The sequence below is a fragment of the Phodopus roborovskii genome, unplaced genomic scaffold, assembly GCF_943737965.1.
Source record: "Phodopus roborovskii unplaced genomic scaffold, PHOROB, whole genome shotgun sequence".
In the NCBI taxonomy this organism is placed as follows: domain Eukaryota; kingdom Metazoa; phylum Chordata; class Mammalia; order Rodentia; family Cricetidae; genus Phodopus; species Phodopus roborovskii.
The window spans coordinates 25,206,805-25,226,615 of record NW_026126418.1 but is presented as its reverse complement, the minus strand read 5'-3'; the positions used below and the strand labels follow the sequence as shown (position 1 = coordinate 25,226,615).

Sequence of the window (19,811 nt, the reverse complement as noted above, 5' to 3'; positions counted from 1 at the left end):
TCAAAATGGAACTGACAAGTAACATCTAAGTGTATTAGTATTTTGACCAATACTAGTTCTAAGAAAGACTTCTTTTCTTTTTCACACAAAAATGTTCCTGACACAGGCCGTGTATGTTCAGGCCAGGATCTTGCCTTCCAGCTTGGCTCCCTGGCTGTTGCCCCTCACCCCCATTCTGCTTCAGTGCCTCAGAAGCCAGCAGGGAAGCTTAGAAGTCTAAACTGAGAGTGAGCCTTTCCACTTTTTATTCTCTTTCCAGGGAGGTGGACCCATAGCTACTCTCAGTAAACTTCCTTCCCATGTATGAAAGGCTGTCTGTACAAGGATGAGTAAATAATGCATTCATCTGAATTGAAGTTTATCCCACAGTAATTACTGAAACTCCTAGGCATCCTTGTCTAAAGATTGGTGCAGCATGTTAAAGATATTTCTTCATTGTGAGTGATTTGCATTCTTCAAGACATATCAGTTTTGGCATGAATGGACAACAATGAAAGATGCATGTGCAGTTTCCCAATTCTTTCCTCTGTTTTTATTTTGGGATAGCTTGAGCTAAATAAAGCAGTCCTCATGTCCTCAGAGAATATATTATTTTGAAAGGAAAATCTTAAACTCCAAGGCCTAAGGGGCCATGGTCCTCATTATTTTTAGCTCTCAAATATCTTAAGAATGTAGGATTCTAGCATTTAGGGAAGTGAGTCCTACCAAAGCGTTTTTAATATAACTTTGCACTGTGGAGCCATTGTTCTTTGACAACCACCATCTACAGTAATGAGGTAAAGCCTTAAGGAAGTACAGCCATGTTTTCAAGAAGGGATCTGAGTACTGATACAAGTCACTTAGTGAACATCACTGTGTGAGTTTTCAGCTGTGATAGAAGAAAATAAATGATTTCCTCCATCTATCCGTGCCTAAGAGTTGGAAATGTGTCTGAAGACCAATTGAACCATAACATATGGTCTATTGTAACACATGGTCTTTTGTGAACGCAGTGACCAGATTTGATTATAAGAAGAGTGGCTAAACAAAGGGAGTGTTCTTGAGATGGTAAACACATTAAAACAGTTGCCCCAAAATGTAAAGTTCTTCAGATTGCAGGGGGTCACTGCAATAAGTGAAAATAAATGGTTTGCTGGGAGTGTAGAGCACCAACAGAGGTAGCAAACAGTTGTGAAACAAACAAAAAACAAAACAACAAAAACAAATTATGCCTGAAATTTCCTTCATTCCTCAAAACTTAATTCTCTTAGTGCAACAGATATCTAATTAGTTTTTGCTAGCATCCATGTACATTGTTGACACATCGCGAGCTGACTATGAATCTAAAGTTTCTGAACCTCTTTTTGTACTGATTTCCATAGTCACTAATCATTTCTCACAGTAAAATTAAAAGCCTTTTTTGCTCCAGCAAAATGGAAGTCAACACTGTCATCTCAATAGGATTTTCTGCTTCTAGAAAGGGGGGCTGTTGGATTGACACATCATAGTCAGTCCATTATGTGTTCCATTATCTCAGTGGTGTGTCATCCACAGAAAAAGTACATTTCTCCTTCATATTCTTAGTCCAAGTCATTGACAAATCTATAAAACAGAACAAAAAATGCAGACAGAAAAAGGGAGAGTCCTGGTACACAGACACTCACTCTGACTGCCACAATGTAGTGATTATCTACCACACATAACAAAATGCTGTTTTTCAAATCAAAGGTTCTCAGAGGAACTCGTTTTTGATAGGATGATGAGTTTTAGATATTCTGTGGTCACCACACTTTTTATAACTATACGGATCAATCATAAATTTAAGATGTATATTATACTTTAAAATGACAGAAGTTGACATTTTCATTGAACACACTTACTTTTCCCTCACAGCATAATCTAGTGTTTTATGATCAGATAAGCAGAAAGTTCTGAAGATTACCATAAAAATGACAGCTGATGACTGGAGGTCCCTGTACACTTTCCTGTCATTTATGTGATTGTCAGCCTTCAATTTACAGAACAGCCAATTAAACTATTGGGTTGCTTGAATCTTGTTTTCAGAGAGCAAAGTGAATTTGAATCCTGGCAAAGAAAATGGCTGATTCATTTCCATCCGCGCGTGCGTGTGCATGTGCACGTGTGTGTGTGTGTGTGTGTGTGTGTGTGTGTGTGTGTGTCTTCTACTGGAATTCAAATGTGTTTTGCTGCAAAGTAAGTGCTATTGATTTAAATGGAAACCTGAACGTTAAACATAGGAGCAGATAGAAAATGCACTTACTGTGGCAGAGCCCATTAGCATTATATTTCTGTTCTTAATGTACAGCAAGCCATATGCTTCATTTACTTCAGGAAAATATCTTCTTTCTAATTTCTTGTAAAGGAATATTTTAGTTGCTTCAGTGTCCTGTGATTATTCTTCTGAGTTGATGTACTAGATAGATTTTCAGATGTATAAGGCCGTTTTAGCCCTAAGCTTTTATTTTTAATTTCTCTGAAGATGGCTTCAATCATGAATTTTTAATCTTAATTCAGTCTCCTCTCATAAATAGAGCAATAAATGAAATTAAGGAAAAACTCAGTGTAGAAATCGAATGACCCAGTAAGAAGGCTAAAACGGTTTTAAGGAGTGGGGCCAAAGGTTGTGGCAAGCGGTATGAAATATTACTGAAGGATGATCCATCTTATCTTCAGGTGAAGTTGCTTGTCATGCTTATTTCAGGGAGCCAAGATGAAAGCACATGGGTTTTGAGTGACAGCTCATCAACGTCCATAGCTTAGCATTCCCAGTTGTGACCTGCACGGCCTTCAGAAAATCAGAGTCAATCTTTTTTGTCTTCTCTCATTGATGAAAGGGAGATGATCTGGAATAAATTGCTAGGGAGACTGAAGCAAGATGTGAACTGATAATACTTAAAGCAGGCATACCATATGTGTGTTCATTTTAAGTCATTATTTGGACCCTCAGTGGAGAACGAGGTGCAGCCATGTTCATTTCCATCCAGGTCTTCGGAGTTCAGCAGTGAGGATATGGGGAAGCATAGCCATGGCTGGAAAAACGATGAAAAATCCTGCTGCAGATCTGACCTTGCCCAACGCAAATGAAGTCAGCTCTAAGGATACCTGGTCCTATACAGCATAGGTTCATCACATCTTTCAAGGGAGACCAAGATTTTATTTAGTTCAGTTACAGCCAGACTTAGAAAGTTTATATATATATATATATATATATATGTATGTATATATATATATATATATATATATATATATATATATATATATATTCTGGTTCCCTTTCAACACAATCTAGTTGTAGCTTCATTTTACTCATCGGCTCCTCACAGCTGCCACACCCTGCTTTCCCAAGTAAACCAATGGAGCAGTTAGACATAGTGATACCTAAGTTTCCAGAAAGCATAGGAATGAAGTGTTGGCTGTGGTGAATTTGGGTGCAGGCACAAAATGTGCACTAACCATGAATTGTCAGGGGATGGAGTAACCTACAGATACACAACTCAAAGGCTGTGGGGTGAATTAGCAATCACTGTATCTTGATTGTCACTCAGGAAGTCCTCAGAAGGAACCAGTCAGCATCACACTTGTCTGCCTTTACTAAGTACTGTATAGAAACTGAAGGCAAGGAGAGAGGGGGCGGGGCATTTGAGCTGCTTCCCAGGGCATCACTACCCCATCTGTCTCTTGACAGCCTTCCTAATGCTTCTACCCTTTAATACAGTTCCCCATGCTGGGGTGACACCCAACTATAAATCATTTCATTGCTATTTAGTAACTGTAATTTTGCTAATGTTATGAATCATACTATAAATATCTGATATGTGACCCCAGAGGAATTGTGACCTTCAGGTTGAAAACCATTGCTTTAGAGAATTTCTGACTTTTTGCAGCTCCTCTGCATGTATACTCATCACATCTGTTATTCTAAGTCATGGGTTTTGTTGTTGAGGCTGTTTTGTTGTGGGTTTTTGGTTTTGGGGGGGGTTTTTGTTGTTGTTGTTGTTATTGGTGTGTGTGTGGGGTTGTGTGGTGTGCTAGTTTAATTTATTTACTATGCAGGCCAAAGTTCACTTGTTCAATACAAGATTTCTAGTTAACAACACACATTCTAAATATACACAAATCTTGCTCCTTAAAAAAAAAAAAAAAAGTATGCTTCTATTTCTAGACCCACTTCCTTAGCTGCTCTTTAATTACTTCCTCTGAGTTTCAAACTTATCTTCCCTCATATCTTTGAAAATGGAGGGTGGATTCAGGATGGAGAATTAAAAATGTAACCCTCTCAGAAGTCAAGTTAAGACAGCTTTTTCTTTCTTTCTTTTTTCCTTTTTTCTTTTTTTTCTTTCTAAGATAAACATTGAGAGAGAATGGAGCAAAAAGGGATCACAAGCATAGCCTTCTTGTTATGTAGTATCAACACAGACTACTAGTTTGAGGATTAAATAACTGAGAGTTGTGTTAAACCTCAAATTGAAATTTGGGATCAGTAATTTAATCAGTTTCATGATGCCACTTAAACATTTGGAAATGAGGGCACCATTTTTTCGACATATTCCTACTGTTTTGTCTCTATATACCCATTTCAAAAATTAGCCTTATATTTACATCCCTTTCAAATAAACAACACTGAACCTTTAATACGACTTGCTGACTTAGAGGAGGGGGAGGGAGGAGAGGAGTTTCTATATTTGGTTTAGGTAACCAAATCAAGGCCAGTATTTTAGATCTATCTCAAATACACAAATGACTATATTTAATGGGGTGACTTCTAGTACCACATAGCTTTCATCACATGTGAGACTCTGGTTTGAGCTCTGCATTAAAGTGATATGGATGGAGAGGTAGGAAAGGCAAGTCCCAACCTTTGCAGAAGGCTATGAGCAGAAGCAAGCCACAACTGGACAGACCAAAGCATGGCAAGTCCTTCAATGAAGATTTAAATAAACTCACCAGGGGACCTGGAAAGACAATGTGTGACCCAGTGGTTAGGAAGTAAGGCCACTATTGAATCAGCTTCTCCACTGAGACACATTTGCATATGTCTGGAAAATAAGATGGGAGTGATCATGGAAAATTGAAACCTATCTTAGTCCATCTGCTCACAAAACCTTGCAAAGCATTAATATTACCCAGTATCATAGACAGTTACATCTTGAATGACTAGTCACTGGAGTCTGAAGACAAAGTTATGGCTCTGATGTCCCAAATGTATCACTCATCTTGATACATCAATAAAAATGATGATTAGCAGCTAAGAACAGAGAAGAGAGATTTTAATGGATACAGAATATCCTGAAGAAAAAGTAAAGGAGGTCAGTGAGCCTAAGTCAGAGCCTGGAAGACTAAAAGAAACATTGAGAGGACAGGGTGGAGTTGGCAAAGCTGACTGAGCAAACCACAGGTCTGATTAGCTGTTATCACACTTCCAATTCTGCAGAGGTTTCTGGGAAAAGTGCTTTTAGCTGCCTTCACTTACTTGACTGGGCAGACTGGTTTCTAGGAGGAGTACTCCTGTGGGGTGTGATCTCATCATGGCATGTCTGTCCTGGAAGACTCAATGTTGCTAGGGATAGTTCTGGTCCTTTGCTATAAAGATAACTATTGATCTTGTCATTCCTAAAATCCAAGGAGCTGCAGAAGCTGAATGTAATAAAAAGTTAAAGAGACAAAATAAAGTCAGAGGAGGACAAAATTAAGTTAATTAGACTACCTAGTACCCATCTTTGTGACCATCCCAGCTGATTTTGTTACCAGGCAAAGTCTAAGTAGCTTCCTCTAGTAGGCTTATATATACATCATCATTTAGCAAGCTGGGACATATTTATGCATTAGAATTGTTTTGGTAAGTTCTGGTTCATATCTGCTTTTCTTATCAACATTATTTTTCAACCAAGGCAATTTCCAGCTTAAGTCACACCCACAATACATATATATATATATATATATATATATATGAGTCACAGAAAAACTGGGCAATTAATGCATATTGTTTCCATATACTGGATATCCTTTATCTCTGCCACCTAAGTTTTACATTAGATAAGTAATCATATAGATGTTTTTTTTTTGTACATGTCTTGGGTTTTTCAACATTTTGGTTCTCTTCCTGATGGCTATTCAATGGTTAGGTCACATACAGATCACATTATATGTAGTTATTATGTCTCTAGGATCTTCTTGTCTATGACTTGACAGTTTTTCAGACTTCTCTTGGTTTGACAACCATGAAACTTTTGAAAATATTGGTTGATTATTTTTCTAGGGAAAATATTTTGGATTTGTCTGATGATTTTCTCATGATTTCACTGGATTAATAGGTTTCAGGAAAAAAAAACTCACAGAGATAAAGAGATATTGTGATCACCTGATGTCAAGGACATCTGTAATTCCCATGAGCTAGACAGAGTCTCTTCCAGACAGGGACAATGTCAGGTGTATTCATTTTCATCTTCCATTTGAATTACAAACTCATAATAAACGCTGAATCAGTGGGTAAGCAATCTTTCTGATTTAGAAATTATAATAATAGCTTAATTTTGTCCACATTGGAAAAAAGTATCAATTTATCGTGTGTGTTTTATTCATTGACTTAATTATTCCTTCATGCTGCAAACTTTTATAAAATGCCTATTGTCTGCCAGGTCACAGATTAAACTCTGGAGTTGCCATGAGCTAAACGTCATCTCTGTCTACAGAAAAAAAAAAAAAAAATACCAAATGAAAATGTGAGCTGTGTGGAAGCTAATTACTGGCTCACTGAGATGGATTTGGATTGCAGCAATGGAAAGCTAAGGAGGAAGTTTCTAGCTCTGCCTGCCATATCCAAGGGAGGCTTCACAGGAGAAACAAGACTTCTGTTGTCAGAGGCAGGAAGAGCAAGCTCTTGAAAGACAGGAGTGGAGGGTAGATTCCAGGTAGATGATTTGACAGACCTGGACAGACAGAATGTGAAAGGTCAGTCACCTGTGTTCCAAACACTGTATGCTACTGAAAGTCTTCTGAGGCCTGTACTCAGGAGCCTGGCTATATTCTGAGACAACAGTGTAATAATCCAGGCAGACCTGGCCCCACCCTTGGGAACCTGGCACAGTTCCTCCGCACATGTCAAGCAGTACCCTGGCTCCGTACACAGGTACAAGGGTCTCTTTAAGAAACAAACTCCACACACTTTCTCTATACCCTCTTTTCTGCTGTTTCTTGAAGAGGCAACTATCTGTTTGTCTCTGTCTCTTTTCTTCTCCTTTTCCTCCCTTTATTCACTTACTTTCCACCAATAAACTTTCCACGGAAGTTCTGTCTGTATCCCCCCCTCCCCTTTGTGACCTTATAATCATTTGTTCCTGCTCTTTCCCAAATACATTCTCTTCTGCTCTCATGCCAATAGATACACAACACATAGGTAGGTAGACAGAGTCTACATGTTAGAGAAACATAACATCATGTAACATTTATCCCTTAATTTCCTTGTTTCGTTTCTTCCCTCTTGCCTCCATTTCCTCCTTGGCCTCCATTTCCATTCTCCATCCACACAGTTCCTTCTGTGATTTCATGTCACACACACACACACACACACACACACACACACACAATGTCGATTCCACTTTTGAGAAAAATAATACACTTTCAGATAATGTATGTGTATGATGTGTGTGGTGTGTGTGTGTGTGTGTGTGTGTGTGTGTGTGTTTGTGTATGAGAGAGAGAGCTCAATATGGAATGCTTTTTCTTGTTCTGTCTCAACCTTGTTTTTTCTTTGTTTTGTTTTTTCGAAACAGGGTCTCCAACAGAAACTGAAGTTCATTGAGTTGGCTAGGCTGGCATGCTAATGACCTTCAGGAATCTTACCTATCTTTCTTCCCCCAGTGCCGGGATTGCAGGAACACAAAGTTGTTCCCAGGCATTTTATATGTGCACGTGCGATGAATTCAGGGCCTGCTATTTACATAGCTCTATAAGCTGAGCCACCTCCCTAGCTCTCAAATTGATTTTTAAGATTATTATGTTACATAGCCTTCCAGTGATCTGAAAATATGGGGGTTGGGAAAAGGGACATAGGAATTGATTCACAAAAGATAATTGCTTTTTCAGTAAAATTACCTTCAATGATTATAATTGCCTCAGTTTATCTGCTTGTCTCCAATACTGTTGTCTGTGAACGGGTGGCTAACTGCTAGAGCCAACCTGCCTTTTGTTTCCTAAGTAATAGCTGTCACTTGCGAGGAGTTGAACTACTCATCTCACTATCTTCCAATTAAATTAATGGAGATCCTAGTCAAAATGCGTTATGATATAAAAGCCATCATAATAAATTGAGGGATTCTTAGTGGGGCAAATTTAGGATAGCTTTACATTCCTTGCAAACTCGTGCTGCTCTATAAAACTTGTCTAAACAAGTTCCCTCTTAAAACCTTAGCGTTCTTGTCTGAGCTTCAAAATCCAGTCTGATCTCGATAATTTTATGAACAGTTTCACTGATTCCTTTCTCAGCAGATCCTCTCTGTGAAACCCACATTCCAAGATACAGCAAAACTAACCAGGCCGTTTGTTTTGAAGGGGCCAGTAAATGGTAAACACTATCGGTCAAATTTTGAGTAAGTTTACTAAAAGGTAAAATATCAAGTAGAAGTGAGAGGTTTAAAGGTCACAGTTTCAGGAAAATAGTAGGTCTGTAACACCAAACATGTACAACAAACGTCAAACTTTACATCACTCTGTATTCCACATGTAGTCTGCCCTGCTAGTTAGCAGTGGGGGCTCCACTGCACTTGTTTTGTCTTTGGCAAGTGTGCTCATCCTTTCCTTTTACTCTTTTCACTTGACTGTATAAGGCACACCGCTGTGGAGAGGCATCATTATTACAAAAATCAAGCTTAAGTGGTTTCATTGACTTTCAGCAATACTCCATTAGGACAACACTCCAAGACAATTCAGCGTTCAATTTAACAGGAGCTAGAAAGTACAGAGGTCTTTGAAAATGCCAAATGGCTATTGTCTTTTTCTTTCCGACTGTGAAGGTGTTTCTCATTTTCAATTCTTGGAAGATGATTGCTTCTCCTGGATGCTGGTAGTTTAGGGGCAAAGAACCAGGGAGTAAACAGGGCAGCTGTGAGAGCTTATGCCCATCAGAAACCCTCAGAAGTATGACATCATTGAGTAGAGCAATTTCCATCCAAAACTCCAACCCAGACTTACTGAAAGCACCCACTATATTCACTATATATATTTTAAAGCAATAAGTGCTGAAAGAGTTAAAATTTCACCTTTTGTTTTTGTGCAGATTTTTAAACTTTATATGTGTTTCAGCATCCTTTAAGAAATAGTTCTAATCTGTGCATTTTTTTTAATTAAAAGAGACTTTATTTTATTTGTGATTCTCTCTCTCTCTGTCTCTCTCTCTCTCTCTCTCTCTCTCTCTCTGTGTGTGTGTGTGTGTGTGTGTTCCCTCATGGATGCTGAGAACTAAACTTTGTTTCCCTCAGAAAAGCAAGAAGCACTCAACTTTGTAAGTTAACTCTCCAGCACCTCCTTGAGTTCTTTCAATATTTCTGATGCTTTACAGCTTCCTCTTGATCTTTTACAGCAGACACTGGGTGAAGATGAGAAATGGCAAGAAATAGCAATCCACAATTGTGTCCACACATTGGTATTCTAGATAGGTTAGAGATATTATGGACATAGTAAAAACTCACTGGGCCTACATACCAGCTTTTCCTACACATAGAAGTTTTCCTTAAATTCTTTGAAATTTAAAGAATGGCTGCTTCAAGACCCTTACTAAGAAGTTCAAAAAACAAACCAGAACAACAAAAACAAAACAGAAGGATTAGCCTTGAGGCAATAGACAACTTTTCTTTAGAGTGGGGAGATCTCCAGACAAATTACAACACCATAGTTGTTTATTGCCACACCCATATAGTTATGCTTTCTTATGGATTATTCTAGAACATAGATAGCATAGCTATATTATGATTTTGGGGAAGTATGTCATGTGGTTTTATTAGGCCACTGAAGCACTGCATTCTGAGTACCCTTTTCAGATATTTAAGAGGTTTTCTTTCGTAGGCTCATTTAGTGACAAAAAAAACAAAATGCTCAATATGTCTCTGTTTTTAGTAGTTCTTAGAAAGAAATATATATCATGTACTGAACACTACTATAGGATGGTAGTGGCTAATTTACATTTTACTAAAATTGGCCTCAAAATGGGTTTTTGAATAGACAAACAACAGCTATAACACTCTGTAATTTAATGTTAAATGTACTTCATTTTTAGATGAATTTAAGTTAAAATGTATACTATTTATTATATTGATATTTGACTTGCACCAATTTATTCTACCATTGTAGCAATTGGTATGGATCTTTGGAGAATAGCTCTAAAGTTTTCTATAAATCATGGATTTTGACCTTGAATAAAATGAGATAAGAAGCATCTTCCCTTTCTATGTGTTTACTTCCTATCTGCCCTCTCCTTTGGTACCCCCTCCCTCCCTTCTTTTCTGTTTTCCTTTCTTTCTGCTTGCCTGCTTTACATCATCCCAAGGTTGGCTTTGGCTATAGGGCAAGGTTGAACTTGCTATCCTCCTCAAAATCACAATAGTACCTATCAATGCTTTTGATGTTATTGAAGACACAATATATGAAATTCATGACAAGGGATTGGAAGGAAGGAATCTTGGATCTGCAATTTCCAACAAGGATTCTCTTTCATGGTTTGAGTCGCGATGTTTAATGAGGTCAACTCACATCTCCTAATCCTACCATTATTGCCTCAGGTAATTGCCCCTCTGCACAATAGATTAATTAGCACCTGTGAAATCATTTCTTTCAAAATATTCCTCTATTGATCTTTCATAATTATATGTGCCTGTAGCATCTTGCTTATGATATTTTCTTCAACATTCCATTTCCCCCTGCTATTAGGTAACTCTTTTGGGTTTTAAATAACACACCTGTAAATACTAGCATGAAAAAATATGGAAGAGAGATTTATCTGGCAAAGATTCTTAGCTTATTTGGAAATGTCAGTTTCCACAGATTCCTTTATACCAATGTTGTTCATTCAAAAATTATGAAGACAATAAATATTTTCTTTTGGGTTTTCTTAGAAGATGGAGGATAAAAAGGGTCACTTAGTTACAATTTAATTACTCTTCTATAATTGCTTGCTATTAGTTTTTTTTTTCCTTATTATTCTGACCAAATGCCTGACAAAAGCAACTTAGTGGTTCACCCAGTTGGAAGTCAAGCTAGAAGAAGTCCAACCCCTTAGTGTAAGAACTAAGATTCTCTTCCATGACCTCTGACTATGAAGAATTCCAAAGTCAGGGAATGTTTCAAGCTTTAGATAGTTTAGACATTGCTACATGATGTCACATTGTGTGTGTGTGTGTGTGTGTGTGTGTGTGTGTGTGTGTGTGTATACTTATGGACCTAAGTATGTGTTCCTGCAGGTCTGTGTGTCCCTTGCTTTTGAACACATAATCTCCCATTGGCCTGGAGCTTACTTACTAAACTAGAGTGACTGGCCAAGGAGCCCAGGTCTCGACACCCTCAAACTGAGATCACACTTGGATTCTACCATTTCTGGCTTTTTGTGTGTTTTGGGATCAAACTCAGATTATTGCACTTGTGTGGCTATCACTTTATCAGCTTATTCATTTTCTCAGCCCCAAGCTACCTGTTTTTGAGTATCATAATATTTCAAGTACTTAAACAACTTTTAAAGTTTAAGATATATGTTATCAGAGTTCAAAGATGACAAGGAAAAATCTCTTGATGTTAGCAAGCATCATTTTAATTATCAATATATTGAATTAGGTTTTTAGAATATCCCAAAAGTAAATATCACAGGGCCTCACTGTCAACTTCAAAAGCTTGCTTTCATTTTATTAAGATAAAGCAATTGTTGAATCTTCACAGATCTGAAGTTTTAGGTATAAGGCCAGGCCAAAAAAATTCTTTACCTTTTGTATCAGCATCCATAGCTTTCTAGACAGGCATTTTAATCCATCCATAAATGCGTAATTACTCGATAGACCTGCACAAATCCTTTGGAGCCATTCCAGTGTGTGTTGGATAAATACTGTTCCTCTCCACCTCTGGTAATTGGCCAACAGATCCCCCATGAATGTTTTGATCCCTTACACAAACACTCCAGGAGCAAGAATCCTTGACTGTTGTTTTCTTCATTGCCAATGAGACCAGAAGGGTTTTGCATACAGTTCCGGTAACATCTTGTAAAAAAAGAGGAACAGCTTGTGAGGGGAGCGCCCTCTGCTGGTTCATAAAATTTCAAAAGTCCACGTAGGAAGCAGTGCCTAAGAATCAGAAAAAAATTTGTCCTTCCAGCACAAAATGGGCTTACACTAAATGAATAGACAACAGAGGGAGTTCTTATTTTTATTGTTCTCATTTAACCATTCAAACTATTATGTATGTCAAGTGGATATTGCTTTCTGTAGTAAAACAAAACAGGCTCTAGAAATGATAGGCAGTTATTTTCTTTGGAAAACCCTAACTAGGGCCAGCTTCACCATCATACTTTCAGCCCTGAAAAGCCCTGGACCGTCGCATGCCAGGGAATTATTCTCAGGAGGTATTAAGCTACCGAGAAGTGGCACACAAAAGAAGTAAACCTGGAACTGTCTCTTCCAAACTGACTAAATTCTATCATCTCTTCCCTAAGACACCGGTGGCAGTCTTCATTTGAGAAAGTCACAAAAGAGGCCTGGAGTAGAAGAAACCTGAGCCATGATGGTTCCAATGTGTGTAATCTTCAAGCTTCCGGTTCCTCCAGTTTCTCATTCGTTTCTATAACCATTCCTATAATGGTTCTACAGTTTAGGGGAAACCGTCATGAATATTAAATAAAATAATGCACCAAACAAAATAGTGTACGCCTGGTAAGCAGCTGGTGCATACTAACTTGACTTAATGCCGTTCCTGTTAACAAAAGTTTTGGCCAAGAGCTAACGTCCCCTCTAAACACTGCATGGCTGTGCAACATGGTCACTCATACAAACTCCTTTTAAAAGTGAGTGGATGACTGCTGCAGCAGACTTTCTTTGGGGTCACCAACCAGCTCCCAAATCGTGACACAGAGACTTTTTATTAGTCATAAATGCTTGGCCTTAGCTTATTTTTGTCCCACTAGCTCTTATACCTTAATTTAACTTGTTTCTCTTCATCTACATTCTGCCCTGGGCCTCTTTCTTTTTTAACCTTTCTTTCACTCTCTATGTCCTATTCTGTGTCTGGCTGGCCAGCCCTGGGCGTCACCCTTTCTTTTTCTCTTGTTCTCTCTGTTCTCATTCTTGCTCGAGCCTAGATTCCTCCTCCTACTTATTCTCTTTGTCTACCAGCCCTGCCTACCCCTATACTACTTAGCTACTGGTTATGCAGCTTTTTATTAGACCAATCAGGCAAAGCAACACATCTTTCCATTGCTAAACAAATGCAGTATAAACAAATGCAACACATCTTTATATAGTTAAAGTAATATTCCACAACAGATTACCATAGTTCTATAATAAATACCTATTTATTTTTGATACAAAGAAAATATCTGAGGCATGGGAGGAGGTGTCTGGAGAGATAGCTCAGTGGTTGAGAGCACTGGCTGCTCTTACACAGTATCTGGAATTGATTCTCAGCACCCATGTGACAGGTCACAACCTTCTGTAACTCCAGTTCCAGAGGACCCAACACCTTCTGGCTTCTTTGGGCACTGTGCGTATGCATTACATAGATATAAATGCAGATAAAAACATCCATACACATACAATACAAACAAATCTCAAAACATTAAAATGTTCCAAAATACAGTATGCTCTGCCTGAAGAATTGTGAGGCCTCAAACCATTAAATGTGGCCATAAAAGAAGATGGGTAAACAGTTTATTCTGAGAAGCAAGGTTTTGATAATGAGTATAGATGTCATAAATTATTACAAATAAGCCATGTCTCTGTTAGCTCTCTGTTACTACTTAGATAGAAAATGTTGATTTTTATTATGTTAGCTTTGTCAAGATTGTACACATTGGTTTTTATTACCAAATGCTAGCTAGGGAAAAGTAGTTTGAACCTGATGTTGTATATGTTTAGAAAGACAATTTGCCTCCAGGTAACACTGCTCTCCAGTTCCCCATACACAGTTTAAGTCACTTTTTATTATCAGATAATAAAAAAAAGTAATAAAGACAAAGTCAGGGATGGGTAAATCTAAAACTGTGAAGCTAGAAAGCCTGTGCTTGAGTTCTAGCCTCGTTTAGCTCTGTGACCTTGAAAATGCTGTTGGATGCTCTGTTTGGTTTCACTGCCTTGATCTGTAAGATACAGCAACAAGAACACTTCATATGAGCTCCACAAATCCATGACTTAAAAGACAATTTTATTCTCTTATACCTTGAGAAGCTTGGAATCTGAAATCAGGGTGTCAGGGGTCAGGCTACCCCCACCAGCCCATGGCAAGTCTTCTTCCTTGCCTCTTCCAGCTTCCAGTTTCCAGTTTCCAGCAACCAAAGGTATCATCCTACATGATGTTACATGTTGTCTGAACTTTAATCTCCGCATCTTTATTCATGTGGCCTATAGGCACTAAGTCTCTGAGTTGAGCTTTTCTTCTATGAGATGGCAATTGTTGAATCTAGGACACTGGATAACTAATTTAACAGGATTTCATGCCAATTGTATGTACAGCCAGACACGGGGATTACATAGCTATCATTCTAACTGTGCGGGAAGCTGAGGTGGAAGGGTCACTTCTGTTTGTGAGTTCAAGACTGGCCTGAGAAACAGGAAAATCCATATGAAATATTCTCTCCCCCATCCCTGTCATGTAGAAGCTACACATTTCCATTTCAAACATGTTTTAAGTTGGAGTCTTCTTCCTACAATTTACTCTGTTCTTGATTACATGCATATATCTGTATATGCCACATGTGTGTGGTGCCTGCAGGTGATTCCTGGAGCTGTAGTTACAGGTGGTTGTGGGCCACATGACAGGGATACTAAGAATTGAACTTAGTCCTCTGGAGGGGCAACACAAACTCTTAACCACCGAGCCATCTCTCCAGCCCTATTACTGATTTTCATATTCTGCTTCTGATTAATTCCTTATACTCACATATTAACTCATAATTGTCAGGAACAGGAACCCCCATGTTCACTCTCAGTGTGTGCATGCATGCTTGCTCAATAGAACTTCTCAATGGCTGGCTGTGCCTCAAACTCAGGCCATCTGAAAAGATTTCATTTTCATCCCCATAAATAAACTGCTGGGTCCTCCAGGTTTTATGAATGCTGCCACTGTTCTCCATTTACTCAGATCCAAACCCTCAGCATCATTTTAACTGCTCTGTGTTTGTTGTCCAATCCAAGCAAGACTTGATTGATAGCAACTCATCTGTCATATCTAATCAGTCTTTAGAGGGTACCTTGAATGCACCTTACTGTTGTACTTTTAATATTGTTCCAGCTTAGGCTTCTCTCAACCTTCACTCAGATGACCTATGAAAACATACACACACACACACACACACACACACACACATACACACACACACTTACACACACACCATGAGTTTACTATAGCAGAAATATAGGTAAAATATTTCTTTTAACTCATATGATTTAATATAATTCTCATGATTCAGTGAAAAATATATTCCACTGGAAGATGGAAGGGGCAAGGAAAGGTCTTCCCAAGGGTAATTGGAGGTAGCATGAATGCATTATATATGAACATATTCTATGAATATATAACAAGGTAACTTTATTTACTGAGTTTGCACATAGACTATCTCTATTGTAGAATAAAGATTCATTGAGAAAAAAGATAATTTCTATCATCTTTAAATTGAAGTTGTCTCAGGAGGGAGGGCCTAGTCCCTACTCCAAATGACTTGTCAGATTTTGTTGACCCCTCCTGGAAGGCACCCCCCCGTGACTGGGGGTGATGGGATGGGAGGGTGGTCAGGGGGTATGGAAGGGAGTGAGGGAGAGGGAACTGGGATCGATATGTAAAATAAGGAAAAAAAATTGAAGTTGACCTCTTCAGAAAGTGCAGAGTCATCTCCTTGAATGGCTGCATCACTAAGCTGTTCTTCATTCACACTGTTAGGGGAACAGAGACGGTGCTGCTTATAGTCATGGCCTATGACTGCTACATCACCATCTGTAAACCTCTCCACTACCTCACCATTATGAGCCAAAGGATGTGCATTTTTCTCTTGGCTCTGGCTTGGACCATTGGCCTTACTCATTCTGTGGCCCAACTGGCTTTTGTTGTAAATTTACCCTTCTGTGGAGCTAAGAAAATGGATAGCTTTTACTAGTTCATAGGTCATCTGAGTGAAGGTTGAGAGAAGCCTAAGCTGGAACAATATTAAAAGTACAACAGTAAGGTGCATTCAAGGTACCCTCTAAAGATTGATTAGATATGACAGATGAGCTGCTGTCAAGCAGGATCAATCAAGTCTTGCTTAGATTGGACAACAAACACAGAGTAGTTTTACTGTGAAAAAAAAAATGAAGTTGCCTCTATCCATAACATTTTCACAAAAGTGAGAAAGCAACATGTAAACTGCTCCTGCACTGAATTCCACCCTTAAAACACTGCTGTTAGTTATTACAGAATTTTAATATCATATGGGCAAAAGTTCTCTAAAATTCTATTTGTCTTATGATACTTTTGATGGTTCATTTTAAGTGGTTTGAACTATTTTTTATCTTTTATTTTATTTAATTTTATATAACAAAGTCCAATTAAATGAAAACAAACATTTATACACAATATTTGGGAATTTGGGCGTCGTTCTTTCCAAACTACTTCCTGCTGGTAAGGGGCGCTGTCTTGGGGGATTCAAATAAGATTCAGATATCCTGGCTGTAGTCTGTAGGGCTGTTTTGTCCAGCTGTTTTGAATGTAGGATCAGCTTGTACTCTGTTTCAGGCAGTCTGGCGTGATCAAGTGGTTTGAACTATTAAGGGCAGTTGAGAAAAATGGAAGGGTAATGTGTCCCTTCTGGTTGTAGCACCCTCTAGTGTCCATATTACAAGAATGGGAAGAAGTTGAATTTGACATTCATCAGGTCTTTGTGGTTTTGCACGGAAAGCATCTATTGACTTTGAAATTCTGGGGTTCTGGATCACATGATAATCAATGATTATTAATGGAAAAGAATGAGAGAAGAATAATTCTGGTATATAAAGTATGTGTGTTGTGTGTGTGTGTTGCAGTGTAACTAGTGAGACTGTGGATACAATGTATATGTACATGACTATATAGCACATATTATAAAAAGCAACAAAACATATATTGTTATGAGTCTCATATACATGCTAAAACATACTGAGAATACTACAATACAATATCATATCCTATATGAGGACTTGACCAGTATACAAATGTTCAGTATACATTCAGATACAAGTGTCTTTATGTCTGTCTTCTCTGACCAATTTATTACCCTACATATTAAGTTACAAGTGTCAAAGAAGAACGAGCCATGTGTATCAAGTGGGAAAGTAAATACAAATATATTCTAACTAAACTCAAATATACACTCTCACACACCATTGTGTAAAGTGTCTCATTTTATCTTGTATTCTAGATAAATAAACGCAAAACTACTGTCCTGACAAAGTACACACCCATATCTAGATTTGAGCAGAGTTAGGCATTTTTTTTTTTTTTTTTTGCGCTGTTTTCTTCAAGTGCACCCAAAAACACTTTACCTCAATCTAAAGAATCCTGTTATCTACTTGGGAATTCTCACTTTATCCATAAAAAGAACAGAAGCACACTTCTAGCACAATGGATGGGCACACACATGTGACATGGAATAGTCTGCATTTAACATAATAGAATTCGGAGGGGAGAGCAGAGTGGCTGCAGCCAGGCAGCAAAGGTCTCATATAGTATACAAGTGGGTTTCAGAGTGCATCTGACTCAGTCATGCATCATACACTAGCTCTAAAGCATACCTGCACGTGATTGGTATTAAGTCATCTGTAGAAGCTGACTTCTCAAAGTCACTTCTAGAATTCCCCTTGGAGGACAAGAGAAACGGGTTTGCTGGATTTCATTTTGACTTGGAAAGAAAGCCCGAGTTATTGGGGAGGTCTGTCTGTGAGCCCCAGTTCCATATGCTTGCTTTTTCTCACTCAGAAAAGCAAGGATTGAACAGCTGCTGAATTTTCTGATTATTCTAGAAATTGAAATATAATTTTAAGATCGAAAGAGGTTCTTTCTTTTCTTTTTTGTTTTATATATATATATATATATATATATATATATATATATATATAAAAGCACTGTCAAGCATTGAAGGCCTCAGCCATATTATATTAAAGGAGAACTTCACTAATCAACTGCAACCTACAAGGAGAAAAAAACATTCTTTCCTGGGTAGTCCCAAACCACCTTTCCCTAGGGGATAGAAGAGCCACAGTTGATGTCTTACAGAGCAAAGATATAGTTGCTGGGGTGTGGGGTACAGCACTCCATCAAGCCTGGTAGTACCAGTGGAAAGCCACAAAGCCTGGTTGGATAAAGTTAACACATGAAGACTGAACATACTTATTGATGACCACAGTTACAAATGTTCCTTGATGATCCATGGATGCTCTGGCACAGGGCCAGAGTATGGCTGATTTCAAGGGGACCTTATTTGGGTAAAAGAATCTAAAGCAGAGGTTCAGGCATGTGTGATACTAAGAATCACTGGATCTTTTGCACGTTATTTTAAGTACAGAAAAAACAAAATTGTGAAGGAAAAACATGATGTTCATAGGATCTTAGTGTAAGACACAGAGGGAACTGAAGTATTAAAGGGAACTTTACTTCTCCACATTGATTTATTTTTTGCAAAATTTCTGTAATGCACATCTGTCCCCACAAACACTCAAGCATGAACTGATTTTCAGGAGAGTAACCAGTTCTGAGGAGACTATCTGCAGCAGTAGGACATGGGTAGTTGTGATTTTTCCCCTAAAATATCCATCAGAGTTTTATGAAGCTTTACTCCTCAACCACACCCTGAAGCTTAAAAAAAAAAAAAAAAAAAAAAAAACCAGCATCTGGGTGCCAAGGACACTTTCTTCTACAAGATAATTAAATTCTGCTGTAATTTACCCTAGACAAAGTAGGAAATGTCTTGTTTTCCATTGCCTCTAGCTTCTCACACTAAAACAATCCCACAAGAATTTGGTGTGTCTAATGTTTCTCCTGCCCGAGGCTACTGTCTGCTCTGACTGTATGACAAAATCAACCCGCAGTATATTTGTTAAAGTTCAGACGCTTGTAGTTTCTTACCAATGAGTACATGCCACAAGGGAGGGATGTGTTTAAGACAGGCAAAGGACAGACAAAAAAGCTGATCACATAGCATGTGTGTTTGTTCTTTTTTTTGCCTCCAGTATATTTTAGGTTTCTGGTCAAGTGAAAATGTGTTAATAAGTACACATATACATACATAGACATATACACACAGATACAAAGATAAACAACAACAACAACACCCTGTGAATCCCAAAAAAAATGTAGACTGAAAATTGTCAACTTATATCAATCTAGAGGATAATATTCATTCAGTTGGGTTCGGGAATGCATATACATTTATAAAATACTTAAAACATAATTGAAAAACTAAGTAAGATTTTATAAAGGAAAAAAGGTAGTGCTTAGGAAACGATGGAATAAAGTACTTCTGAAAACCAAATGCAAGCAGCATAGTAGAAATAAACCAATCAGCAAAGTGTGGGTTCAATGAGAGATCTTCCCTCAGTAAATAACATGTAGAACTAAGAAGATGA

The 19,811-nt window shown here is 38.1% G+C and overlaps 1 protein-coding gene across 1 annotated transcript in view; it reads left to right on the top strand.

Moving 5' to 3' along the window:
• The window catches only part of Ppp1r1c (protein phosphatase 1 regulatory inhibitor subunit 1C), a 101,105-nt gene that overhangs the window by 55,531 nt on the left and 25,763 nt on the right, over positions 1 to 19,811 (top strand). The gene's annotated exons all lie outside the window — the stretch shown is intronic.